This window comes from Schistocerca americana, chromosome X, assembly GCF_021461395.2.
Source record: "Schistocerca americana isolate TAMUIC-IGC-003095 chromosome X, iqSchAmer2.1, whole genome shotgun sequence".
In the NCBI taxonomy this organism is placed as follows: Eukaryota; Metazoa; Arthropoda; class Insecta; order Orthoptera; family Acrididae; genus Schistocerca; species Schistocerca americana.
Genome location: NC_060130.1, coordinates 331,249,407 through 331,261,996, shown reverse-complemented (window position 1 = coordinate 331,261,996; position 12,590 = coordinate 331,249,407). Strand labels below are relative to the sequence as shown.

The window sequence follows — 12,590 nt, the reverse complement described above, 5'->3', positions numbered from 1 at the left end:
CCGAAACAGTAATTTCAAACAAACAGATAAGGGCCATAAAAGAAAGCTAATACCACAGAGGAGGCTGTTTTCTACCAAGAAGAAAACAGCACGTAATATTTCTCTGGCTGTTCCAAATGCTGAAGAAAGATGTGAAGTAGTAAAATCACTTCTGAATGAGGGTATGTATCAATTTTCAAGTTATTGAGTAGATACATTTATGTGTTGAACCTTGGCAGAGTAAAAGGTAATTCATGGTTAATATACGAATTTGTGTTCAGTACCTGTCAACTTTGTGTGAATTATAATTTGAAATTTATATGCAGAGTTCGACATGAATCATGATGTTCCTGCAGAGCATAGTCGTGCCGTGCCAGATGTACAGCACAGCAAAACAGGTAAAACTTGATGGGATCCATCATTCTAAATATGTGTGGTACTACTATAATGTCCTCACACCAAATAAACATGTCACATTAAGTAAAATTTAGAATTTTGCTGTTCAGTAGCAATGCAGTGTGTTTGGAATCTGATGTAATAGTTACTTGCAGTACAGTATATGTATATACTATCTTTCAGTACCTATCAATTTTGCCTCAATTGTGATATGAAATTTATTTGCAGGGCTTGACACCAAAAATCACTTGCATGTTGTAGAACAACCACACAGTATGTTATGGCAGTCAGGTATTCATCATGGTGCATCAGGTGTGTGTAAAGTAAATCTAATGGAGATAACATATCTGAGTATGATAATAATCTGAATTCATATTAATGTATATTCATATCTTTAAATTCTATTTTACTGTGTCTGCATTATAACATAAAATTAATTTACAGGGCTGGACATGAACCAGTTTGTTGCTGTGCAGCATGGTTATGCCATACCAATTGTGCAGCACAGCACAACAGGTAACACTCAATCGGACCCATTATTCCGAATGTATCTCATACTGCTCTAATGTCCTCATATCAGCTAAGGGTATCAGATTAAGTAATATTCACAATGTTGTTGTTCAGTAGCAATGTAGTGGGTTAGTATTCTGATTTAAAAGTTACTTGCAGTGGAATATATTCCACCTTTTAGACCTATCAATATTGTCTGTATAATAACCCAAAAATTATTTGCAGGGCTTGACACCCACAATCAGGTCAATGTTGAACAACCACACACTATGCCATGGCAGCCTGGTGTTCATCATGGTGCATCAGGTGTGTGTGAAGTAAATCTAATAGAGATAGCATTATTTGAGTATAATGAAATCTGATGTTATATATGTATATTGATACTTTTATGTTTTATTTTACTGTCTGCAATATAATGTAAAATTAATTTACAGGGCTGGACATGAACCAGTTTGTTGCTGTGCAGCATGGTTATGCCACACCAAAAGTGCAACACAGCACAACAGGTAACACATTAATGGACCCATTATTCCCATTGTATCTCATGCTGCTCTAATGTCCTCATATGAACTAAAGATGGCAGATTAAGTGCTATTCACAATGTAGCAGTTCACTAGCAATGTAGTGTGTTTGGATTCTGATTTAAAAGTTACTTGCAGTGGAGTATATGCCACCTTCTAGACCTATCAATTTTGTCTGTATAACAACACAAAAATTATTTGCAGGGCTTGACACCCACAATCAGGTCCATGTTGAACAACCACGCGCTATGCCATGGCAGCCTGGTGTTCATCATGGGGCATCAGGTGTGTGTAAAGTAAATCTAATGGAGATAACGATATTTGAGTATAATGAAATCTGAAGTTATATATGTGTATTGATACTTTTATATTTTATTCTACTGTCTGCAATATAATATAAAATTAACTTACAGGGCTGGACATGAACCAGTTTGTTGCTGTGCAGCACGGTTATGCCATACCAAATGTGCAACACAGCACAACAGGTAACACATTAATGGAGCCATTATTCCCAATGTATCTCATGCTGCTCTAATGTCCTCATATGAACTAAAGATGGCAGATTAAATAATATTTACAATGTTGCCATTCGGTAGCAATGTAGTGTGTTTGGATTCTGGATTTGAAAGTTACTTGCAGAGGAGCATAAGCCACCTTGTAGAACTATCAATTTTGTCTGAATAGTAACACAAAAATTATTTGCAGGGCTTGATACCCACAATCTGGTCCATGTTGTGCAACAACCACACACTATGTAATGGCAGTAAGGTTATCATCATGGTGCATCAGGTGTGTGTAAAGTAAATCTAATGGAGATAACATTATTTGAAGATAATGAAGTTCTGATTTGATATCTGTATATTGATACTTTTGTATTCTGTTTTTCTGTCTGCAATATTATATAAAATTATTTTACAGTGCTGGACATGAACCACATTGTTGCTGTGCAGCATTGTTAGACCACATCAAATGTGCTGCACAGCACAGGTAACACTTGATTGAACCCATCATATCAAATGTCTGTGATACTGCTCCAATGACCTTATATTCTTTAACAATGATAAATTATGTATAAGCAGCACATCAGGTATGTAACATTGTTTTTTTAATTAAGTAATCCTATTTATTAAAGTAATAGTGTTTCATCTGACGACTGCCTGTCTAATATATGAAGATACCATAATGCAAACTTTCTACTTTACTCGCCTTAGGCCTATACAGTGTCTAAAGTGGTAGTTGTGGAGAAGACAGAGTAGTAGTTGTAATTATATTCTTTCTGAACAGTAGAACTTCAATGCAGTGTTTACTTGCAGTCTGGATTATGCCATGTCAAGGAGCAGTGAGGGAGGTCCCAAACATTTGGATCTTGACACCGATGTCAAGTCAGGCACCTTAGGATGCCACAAGAGCTGATGACGAGGACTGGGATACACTCAGCCTTATCTGGCCACCAGAAGGAGAGTGGAAAGAACCTTGGAATTCCATCACTTCAGAGGGGGCAATCTGGATCCATTCAGCTTCATCAAGCTTAGTGAATGGCCAGACAGGTATGTAATGGTATTGCAGTTAATAGGGCACAATATAAGGATGTTTTGATGCTGGTTTTTAGTCCAGTACATCATTATCCACCATGTAAATTGTTATCATTTGGGAGCAATGTGATATATCTGAATTCTGATTATATACTTACTTGCAGTCCGGACTATGCCGTTATGCCATCTTGAGGACTAATGAAGGAAGTCCCAAACATTTCGAGGTTGGCACTGATGTTGAGTCAGCCCCTCAGGTTGCCTCAAGAGTGAAGGACCTTATATCCACAACATCTGGACTTCAGAAGGCCAGGGCTAGGATTCACTCAGCTTTGCCTGGCTGCCAGAAGGAAAGTGGAAAGGAACTTGAGCGGGCCACTGTGGCTGAGCGGATCTAGGCACTTCAGTCCAGAACCGCATGACTGCTATGGTCGCAGGTTCGAATCCTGCCTCGGGCATGGATATGTGTGATGTCCTTTGGTTGGTTAGTTCCAGAGGACTGGTGACCTCTGATGTTAAGTCCCATAGTGCTCAGAGCCATTTCAACCATTTTGAGAGGACCTTGGTATTCCATCACTTCAGAGGTGGCGATCCGGTTCCTTTCAGCATCATCAGGCTTAGTGAATGGCAAATCAGGTACGTAATGGTATTGCAGTTAATAGGGCACAATATAAGAATGATTTGATACTGGATTTCAGTCAAGTATATCATTAACCATTATGTAAATTGTTATAACTTGGGAGCAATGTGACATATCTGAATTCTGATTAAATGCTTACTTGCAGTCCAGACTATGCCATCTTGAGGACTAGAGGGAAGTCCCAAACATTTCGAGCTTGGCACTGATGTCGAGTCAGGCCCCAAATAGACTGTATCAAGAGTGGAGGACCTTATATCCCCAACATCTGGACTTCAGGAGGTCAGGACTGGGATGCACTCTGCCTTACCTGGCTGCCAGAAGGAGAGTGGAAATGTCCATGAAATATCAGCACTTCAGACGTCAGGACTGTGATTCACTCAGCCTCATCAGGCCTAGTGAGAGGCAAGTCAGGTGTGTAATGGTATTTCAGTTAATCCGGCACATGTAAGTATTTTTTGATACTGGTTTTCAACCCAGTGTAATATTAATTATTATTCACACTTTTGTTATTTGATAGCAATATGGCATGGCTGAATTCTAATTAAATATGTATTTACAGTCCAGAGTGTGATGCATTGAAAGCAGATGGGAAGGACCTGAGATGTCTCCACCATTTGGAGTTCAGGATAGCATTCCACCCTGTCCTCTACAGCTGCGTCAGGATCAGATTTGAGAGGAACTGCAATATCTGATCCCAGAACTAAAGACCACTCAGCATCTTCAGGAAGACTCGACTGTGTGGAGGTCATGCATCTATAATAAGTAGAATTAGGGACTGAAATGCTGTTGGCATGGCCGGGTCACTACAGTAGTGCATGAAGTAAGTAACAATAATTCATGTAGTAATACACCAGATAACACCGCTTTTATCAAATTCCTATAATTTCCTGTATAAAACTCAAAAAGTCATGACAAGTAAACATTTGTTAAACAGATACATTCCACATAATTATAAAGTGTCATAATCATGATATGTGAAACAAATATTAATTTAATATCTAATGCGATCTGATGAGAATTTTATTTGCAGGTCCAGTCATCAAGAACTGGATTTCTACAGCATCAACAACAGCCAGAGAAATACTACGTGCTCTTTTCTTCTTGGTAGAAAACAGACTCCTCTGAGGCATAGACTTTCTTTTATGACCCTTATCTGCTTGTCTGAAATAACCATTTTTGGGTCAAACAGCTTCTACATTTGCCTTTAAGGATAACATAGTTTTTTTGGCTAACTACAGTTCCATTATACATATATAAATTCAGAACTTCATTATAATCAAATAATGTTATCTCCATTGGATTTACTTTACACGCGCCTGATGCACCATGATGAACACCAGGCTGCCATGGCATAGTGTGTGGTTGTTCAACATGGACCTGATTGTGGGTGTCAAGCCCTGCAAATAATTTTCGGGTTATTATACAGACAATATTGATAGGTCTAAAAGGTGGAATATATTCCTCTGCAAGTAACTTTTAAACCAGAATACTAACACACTACATTGCTACTGAACAACAACATTGTGAATATTACTTAATCTGATACCCTTAGCTGATATGAGGACATTAGAGCAGTATGAGATACATTCGGAATAATGGGTCCGATTGAGTGTTACCTGTTGTGCTGTGCTGCACAATTGGTATGGCATAACCATGCTGCACAGCAACAAACTGGTTCATGTCCAGCCCTGTAAATTAATTTTGTATTATAATGCAGACACAGTAAAATAGAATTTAAAGATATGAATATACATTAATATGAATTCAGATTATTATCATACTCAGATATGTTATCTCCATTAGATTTACTTTACACACACCTGATGCACCATGATGAATACCTGACTGCCATAACATACTGTGTGGTTGTTCTACAACATGCAAGTGATTTTTGGTGTCAAGCCCTGCAAATAAATTTCATATCACAATTGAGGCAAAATTGATAGGTACTGAAAGATAGTATATACATATACTGTACTGCAAGTAACTATTACATCAGATTCCAAACACACTGCATTGCTACTGAACAGCAAAATTCTAAATTTTACTTAATGTGACATGTTTATTTGGTGTGAGGACATTATAGTAGTACCACACATATTTAGAATGATGGATCCCATCAAGTTTTACCTGTTTTGCTGTGCTGTACATCTGGCACGGCACGACTATGCTCTGCAGGAACATCATGATTCATGTCGAACTCTGCATATAAATTTCAAATTATAATTCACACAAAGTTGACAGGTACTGAACACAAATTCGTATATTAACCATGAATTACCTTTTACTCTGCCAAGGTTCAACACATAAATGTATCTACTCAATAACTTGAAAATTGATACATACCCTCATTCAGAAGTGATTTTACTACTTCACATCTTTCTTCAGCATTTGGAACAGCCAGAGAAATATTACGTGCTGTTTTCTTCTTGGTAGAAAACAGCCTCCTCTGTGGTATTAGCTTTCTTTTATGGCCCTTATCTGTTTGTTTGAAATTACTGTTTCGGGCTCGAACAGCTCCTGCATTTGCCTTTAAGGATAACACAGTTTTTTTGGCCAACTGAAGTTCAGTCTCAGTCATTCCACTGACAATATTGGAAAACTCTGAAATAAGCTTCTGTCTCCCTTCTAACAAAGATTTTGGTGTTTTTGAAACATATTTTGTGCTTACTTCAGCTAATATTGCTGCTCTCTCACTGGTGGCATCAACATCAGTACCCAGTACCTCTGGACTTTGCAGGGGATTTTCACCGACACTGTCATCTCGGCAAACAGTGTGAATGTGCTTACACATATTGAATCTAATACTGTAATCCATACATGTACAGTAATACCTATGTATGCACACATTGCAATCACTACATTTTAATTTGCACTCACAGTTGACTCTGTTATCTTTAACAATTAGACCTCTGAAGATGATGTGGATGGCACTTCCCAACCACCATCCACCTCAGTGATGAGGTCCTTGTCCATTAACAAACTAGTTTTGTGTTTATTACGAATGTCTTGAACTTTGCTTGTAACCTTCCCTTTTACATTTTCTATAAGCCAGTCAAACAACTTGGCTGTAACTAGGGACATTAGTGTAGATATGCCTTTGTCCAGTTGTTTTATCTGTCTTGCATTACCATGTATTTCCTTTAACGTCCTATGCATACTCTCCACATGCATGTCGGTATTGAGCCCGGCATACATTCTGTGACAGTAGGCCCAACACTCCACATTTCCCTCATAGTGTGTCTTGAAGTATGAAGCAAATTCTGATGTGTCAGGGTCACTACTGAGCTTCTGCAGTGCTTTTTGCAGTGATTCCTGAAACATACTTACATTTCTCAGCATTGACACTGATTTAATGAGCCGATACACCTCATTTCTTTTATCCAGATCTGAAATTTTCCGCTTGATATTAGTTTTCCATGCTCTGTCCACATGCCAGGTACAATAGAGTCTCATCTTAGGAGCACACATTGTCCTGTTCCATGCAATACTGTATGACTCTGCCAAATCAGACATGAATACATTCGGGCAAATTGGTCCAACCTGTGATTTTATGTACTGCAAAAATATACTTAAAACATCGGCGTCCTTCCTGTTCGAAATTAGAAATGCACATGGGAATCCTTGCCTGAGATCATCCAGTACTAAGAGAGTGGTCACTTCGAAATCATACCCGTTAAGCCCATGGGTTCCATCAATACAGATACAGTCTTCTCCATATTTTCATAACATTTCGCGTTGTGCTCTGTTCATTATCACTAATACAAAATCCTCACTCCTCAGTTCTTGATGTTCACTAGTCGAGTCTTGTGGTTTATAGAATAACACAGACGGATTCTCACTTTCAATCATTTCTTTTACCCAAGCTTCGACACTGATTGCATCATTTTTATGTCTGACCGACTTGGAGGAGAGGTTATAGCTTGCTGCAATGTTATATAAGTCTTGCTTGGTAGTCAAATGGATTCTCTGCAAGTCCGAATCCTGCAAACTTGTCCGTACGTTATCTAGAACTTTGTCATACGGAAGTCCCATTGCAATATCTGTTGCTATGGTTTCCCGGTCTTTTTGACTCAGGGGCAGGTGCGTTAAATCTTGTTTGTGACCAATGTGGGTCGACACAAAATGTACTTGGTATGTTCCACCTTCGTGTACAGTTACTTTCATCTCTGCAGGGCACTTTCCATTCATTTTGTTGCTGCCTGTCAATTTAAGATGTCTTGTGCCTTTACCTTTTGAGATAAAGTTACCTGACCGATGGCAGCCATAATAATGTGTGGAACTAGTAGACCCATGCGTTTTAATAAACTTTGAATGTGTCGTGCGTTCAGTGTCTTCTTTCCACTGCAAAAACTCGTCTTCATTTGAGAACTGCAGATCTTCGGAATTAAGTTGAATTTGATGAGCAGTTTGTAAATGATCTATCCAACCCTGTTTTGAACTACTTTGAAATGGGCACAATGTACACTTGAAGAACAACCCCCCTTCCTGCAAACCATGAATATTTCTTTGGTGGCGATAGAAATTATTTTTAAGAGAAAAAATTTTGTCACACACATAGCACTGATAAGAAGCTACAGTAGTTGTAGTGGCAACAGGCAGCTCTTGTTGACGGTTTTTGCAAACATGCTGACTGAGATTCTTTCTGTAATTATAGACTTGCTCACACACTTCGCATTTAAAAGCACTCATTTGTGTTACTACCTTTAATTGCTGGTTTAATTCAAGTACCTGGAGCAAATATTGAAGACATGGGGGCTGGCCAGATTGGCCGAGCAGTTGTAGGTGCTTCAGTCTGGAACTGCGCGACAGCTATGGTAGCAGGTTCGAATCCTGCCTCGGGCATGGATGTGAGTGATGTCCTTAGGTTAGTTAGATTTAAGTAGTTCTAGGGGACTGATGACCTCAGATGTTAAGTCCCATAATGCTCAGAGCCATTTGAACCATTTTTGAAGACATGGTTGTAAGTGCTACTCTGAGATGAACAGACGGGAATTTGTGTCTGTCTTTCTGACAATTTTAATACAAATGATGGATACATCATAATTGCGCAAGATTTCTTGTAGCATAATTCACACAATGTACGCGTTCTCTGAAACATTATGATGTAAGATAACACAGCTGGAAATGTTATTAATTTTAGCTTTTTGAGATAGTTAGGTATTTCCCATATTACTGCAGAAGTTGTGTTCTAATGCATGACGATTGGCATAAACACAAGAAAGTCCCAATTGGACACTGCTATTAGATACTCGTGATGTTTTCCATGTCTCTACTACTGCATTTGTGACCTACACAAGCATGTTTTTATAGGTTTGAAAACAACATCAAAATTGCTGGAGGTAAAGACAAATAGGTACTTTCAACTCTTAAGATTTATGTCTGTCATTTATAGTGCTGTAAGATTGATTGTTCACTGTCATCATGGTACAAGCAGTATTTCTCCTTAAGTGCCCAATGTAATTATGTTTTTTGTATGTATACTTGTAATTTCTTTCTGTAATACTTTATTATTCATGACACTTCTTTTTGTACTAATGTATCTGCTATTAAATGATTGGTTGTATATTGTCAGAGTACTCAGTAAACTTTTATTTTGTACAACGTACAATGTATGTATCATGTTGTAATTTCATTGTACTGTTGGTACTGTATGTATGGAATTATTTCATAATGTTCTAAATTGTACAACTTTTGAATGTTAATGTGGTGTACTATCCTAAGAAGCAATTGAAATTGTGGCATGTAGTGTAACACAGATTGTGTTTTCAAATATAGTTATCTGAATAATCAGATATAGTTTGCTACACCATTTGTATGACCAGTGAGAGAATTTAACCAACTATGATTGAGACTGTAGTTTGCAAAGTGCTGTAGTTTGCGAAGTGAAAGGAATTCATTTGTGACCTTTGAGATTTTTTTAATGATTAACTGTTGATATTACTACACTCCCAAAGATAATGGTATCCTCTTGGAACATCAGATATTGAGTCCCAGGCTAAATGCACCTTGTTCCCCACATTTGGTTTACTCTGTTGTGTTAGTAATTTATAGAAAGTTAATGATTCAATAAAATTATATCACTGAAGAATTTTCATTTTCATTATTGCACTGCCTGTCCTACATAATTAAATACCATTCTCTGTGCGGCAGTGTCAAGAAAGTAGTTATCCTAAATATGTTATGTAACATGAATGTACTGAAGGCATAAACAAATTGAGCCTCTGAAGCAAATCTCATAGGTGGTTCACGATTTTATCCCCAGCATCTCCCTGCATATCTTTCTACATTTAACAGAAAATCAGCCCCTAGGCTGAGAGTAAGAATTCTTCTCTATCATTTCAGTCAATAAAGGTCTGCCTGGAAGGTCTTGGAGAGAGCCACTGGTTTGTTTGGAAAGATATGGAAAGAGGTAGTAGATTATCAAAGTTTGATGACTGGCTCAATTGGCAAGAGAGCTACTCTACAAAAACCAGTGTGGTATCTGGATTCAGATTCAGGCTGGTTCAAAAATTTCATGTTTCATTAATGTTTCAAAAACAGTACACTCCACTGCACTGTAAAAGATTTCATTTTTGCGGTGTATACATCACAAATGGTTCTAATTGTTACATCACTTCCCATGAAGCTAGGTTATTGTTCATGTCTAATAGTGGAAAAACTGGGATGTGACAAACAAATTAAGTCACCATTAATCTCATTATCTTGCAGTTCCTTGGAAAATATTTCTGACCAGTTTCCTGTTTTTTTTTTTTTTATGAAATGCAAGTGCTGCCACCATGCGCCACAGTACTGACGCTTGCTTGAGTTGAGAACTGGTAACACCTAATATCATGACAATACACATGATGTATTGAACAATTAGTCAGGATATTTTAATAACACGGGACATTGAGCCAGAATGGAGTCTGGTCCCTTTTTTCTCACCAGGGTATATCACCCGTGCAAGAATCTTTTCCATGTTCTGTGTGTTTACACATAATTCCTGGGGTTCTTGTTATGCATCCAATAGCCAAGATGGTGACTGCATAAAGATGCAATTAATGAAACTTGTACTTCTGTGCAGAACACTTTTAAAATAAAAATATTAGGTCTCACACTATAGATAATTGATAATATTTGAAGTCTTGTGGTGATATACAAAACTTTTCAGAGGATAATAGAATAGCTACATTTTCAGTTGCGATCAGTAACTTAATACCAAGAATGATCTCAAGAAAGAGATGTAAGCTAACTACTGAGAAATTAACTGTCAAGAGTCATGAAATATACTGGATCTAGTGTTATAATGAGACTGATGAATTCTTTTCATGGGAGGAAATTTGCATTACTGTGATAAACGTCAGTTTCACAGCAAATTCAATTATATAATCACTTTAATTACCTCCAGAATTTCTATGTCTACCTAATCTTATTATGATCTGAGGTATGTTGGTAGTTGTCTCTGTAGGATTTTGTTGTGAAATGATGTTTGGTGAAATGTAGGATGCATAACACTTAAACAAGTATACTGCAGCTAAATATATTATGAACTGATATAAATAACATTCTGATTTACAGTGTTATGCATCGTTATGTTTTCAGTGTGTGTTGTATCTGATGTACAACTATATTATGAGTAGTAATATAAGTCAGAAATGGAATCAGACATTTTAACTTTAGAGCGAGGGCTTTCAAAATAATACTCAATAAAAAATAATTATGTATAAAGGAGACTTACATTAAAGTGACATGTTCCACATCATTACGGAATATCGTATTCATAATCTATGGAACAAGTATTTATGTATGTATGTATAATAGAGATGGTACAATAATACTATTATACAAAATAAAACAGTAATATGTAATACTTATGTATGGTTAGTTTTCACCCACCCCAATATGTGGTTGGGGGATTTGGATTTTTAAAAAAAGTTCAGAGAAACAAAATTTAAACAACAACATTGAGTCATTAGATAAACTCTTGTGAAGAAGGGGAAAATAATTAAAAATATAACAGAATAATTTTGCTGCTTAGTAAATGTGGAACATATTTGGCCAACCACAGCCACCCTCTGGACACACTAAAATCTCCCATGAAAAAAAACGACAGAGGGTCTTTAAGACAAACTTAATGAGATAATCAGACACAAACAAGAGTAGTGTCACTGATTAATCACCAGACTGATGTGAATTATCCATCATCTTTAGAAAAACAGTTCTGTTAATCATTTTCAAGTAACAATCAAAATTTAGTAACAAATATTTGCAAAAGTTGACTTGTAGAAGGAACTCAAAAATTCTACTTAATCTCTAATTATTTTCCTTCAAGTCAGCAGACGTTTCTTTGCTAATCAAAGTTCGTGAGGATGAATGTGTGAGTAGCTTGGTGGAACATGGAAGTAATGAAATGCTTTCATAATGCTTAAAGACAGCCAACTGGCTGGCTACTGCCCAGTTAGCCATTTTGGGCACTCCCTCTGGCAGGTCTACTTTATCTGGTGCGTGGGTTCAGATGGGGAAGAAGTAACATATACAAAGGTTGACAGCCACGTCCCAATGTGCAGTTTCTGTCAAGATGAACAAGCAGGGTGAGAATAGATCTATGGTAGTAGGTGACCGTGTAGCAGTGCTGAAGCAGGTAGCATGCATTGCATAGCATAGAATGATATCTTCAGTCTGTGTGAGACCCTCAGTTTCTCAAACCCTCAACCAGGTGCCACTCCCCTCATATTACACTGTATACAGGAGAATTATCAGTGAAAACTGAGCAATAACCTCTTAGAGGGTCTCACTGTCAAGGATCATGTGGTGGAAGACACTGACATTAAATAGGCATGTACCATCACAGCAACTGCCTGTGCTGATGTGATTAAGGGTGCTGTAAAGGCTGATATATGTCATTGACAAAAACAGCCAGCCCGCGTTTTGCTCTGTCATTGGTACTGTCTTCTCTTCAGTGGAGGCTATTGTCTACCAACACAGGAGTGTCAATAGCTTCAAAAATGTTCCTTGCAAACAGAGACACAATTG

At 37.5% G+C, this 12,590-nt stretch overlaps 1 long non-coding RNA gene across 1 annotated transcript; it reads left to right on the top strand.

The window, feature by feature from the left end:
- Nucleotides 1-1,135: 1,135 nt before the first annotated feature.
- LOC124554828 lies at nucleotides 1,136-2,195 on the top strand. Its single transcript, XR_006968464.1, has 3 exons — nucleotides 1,136-1,191; nucleotides 1,820-1,891; nucleotides 2,112-2,195. It is a non-coding gene; the product is annotated as an uncharacterized LOC124554828 (long non-coding RNA).
- Nucleotides 2,196-12,590: the final 10,395 nt, after the last annotated feature.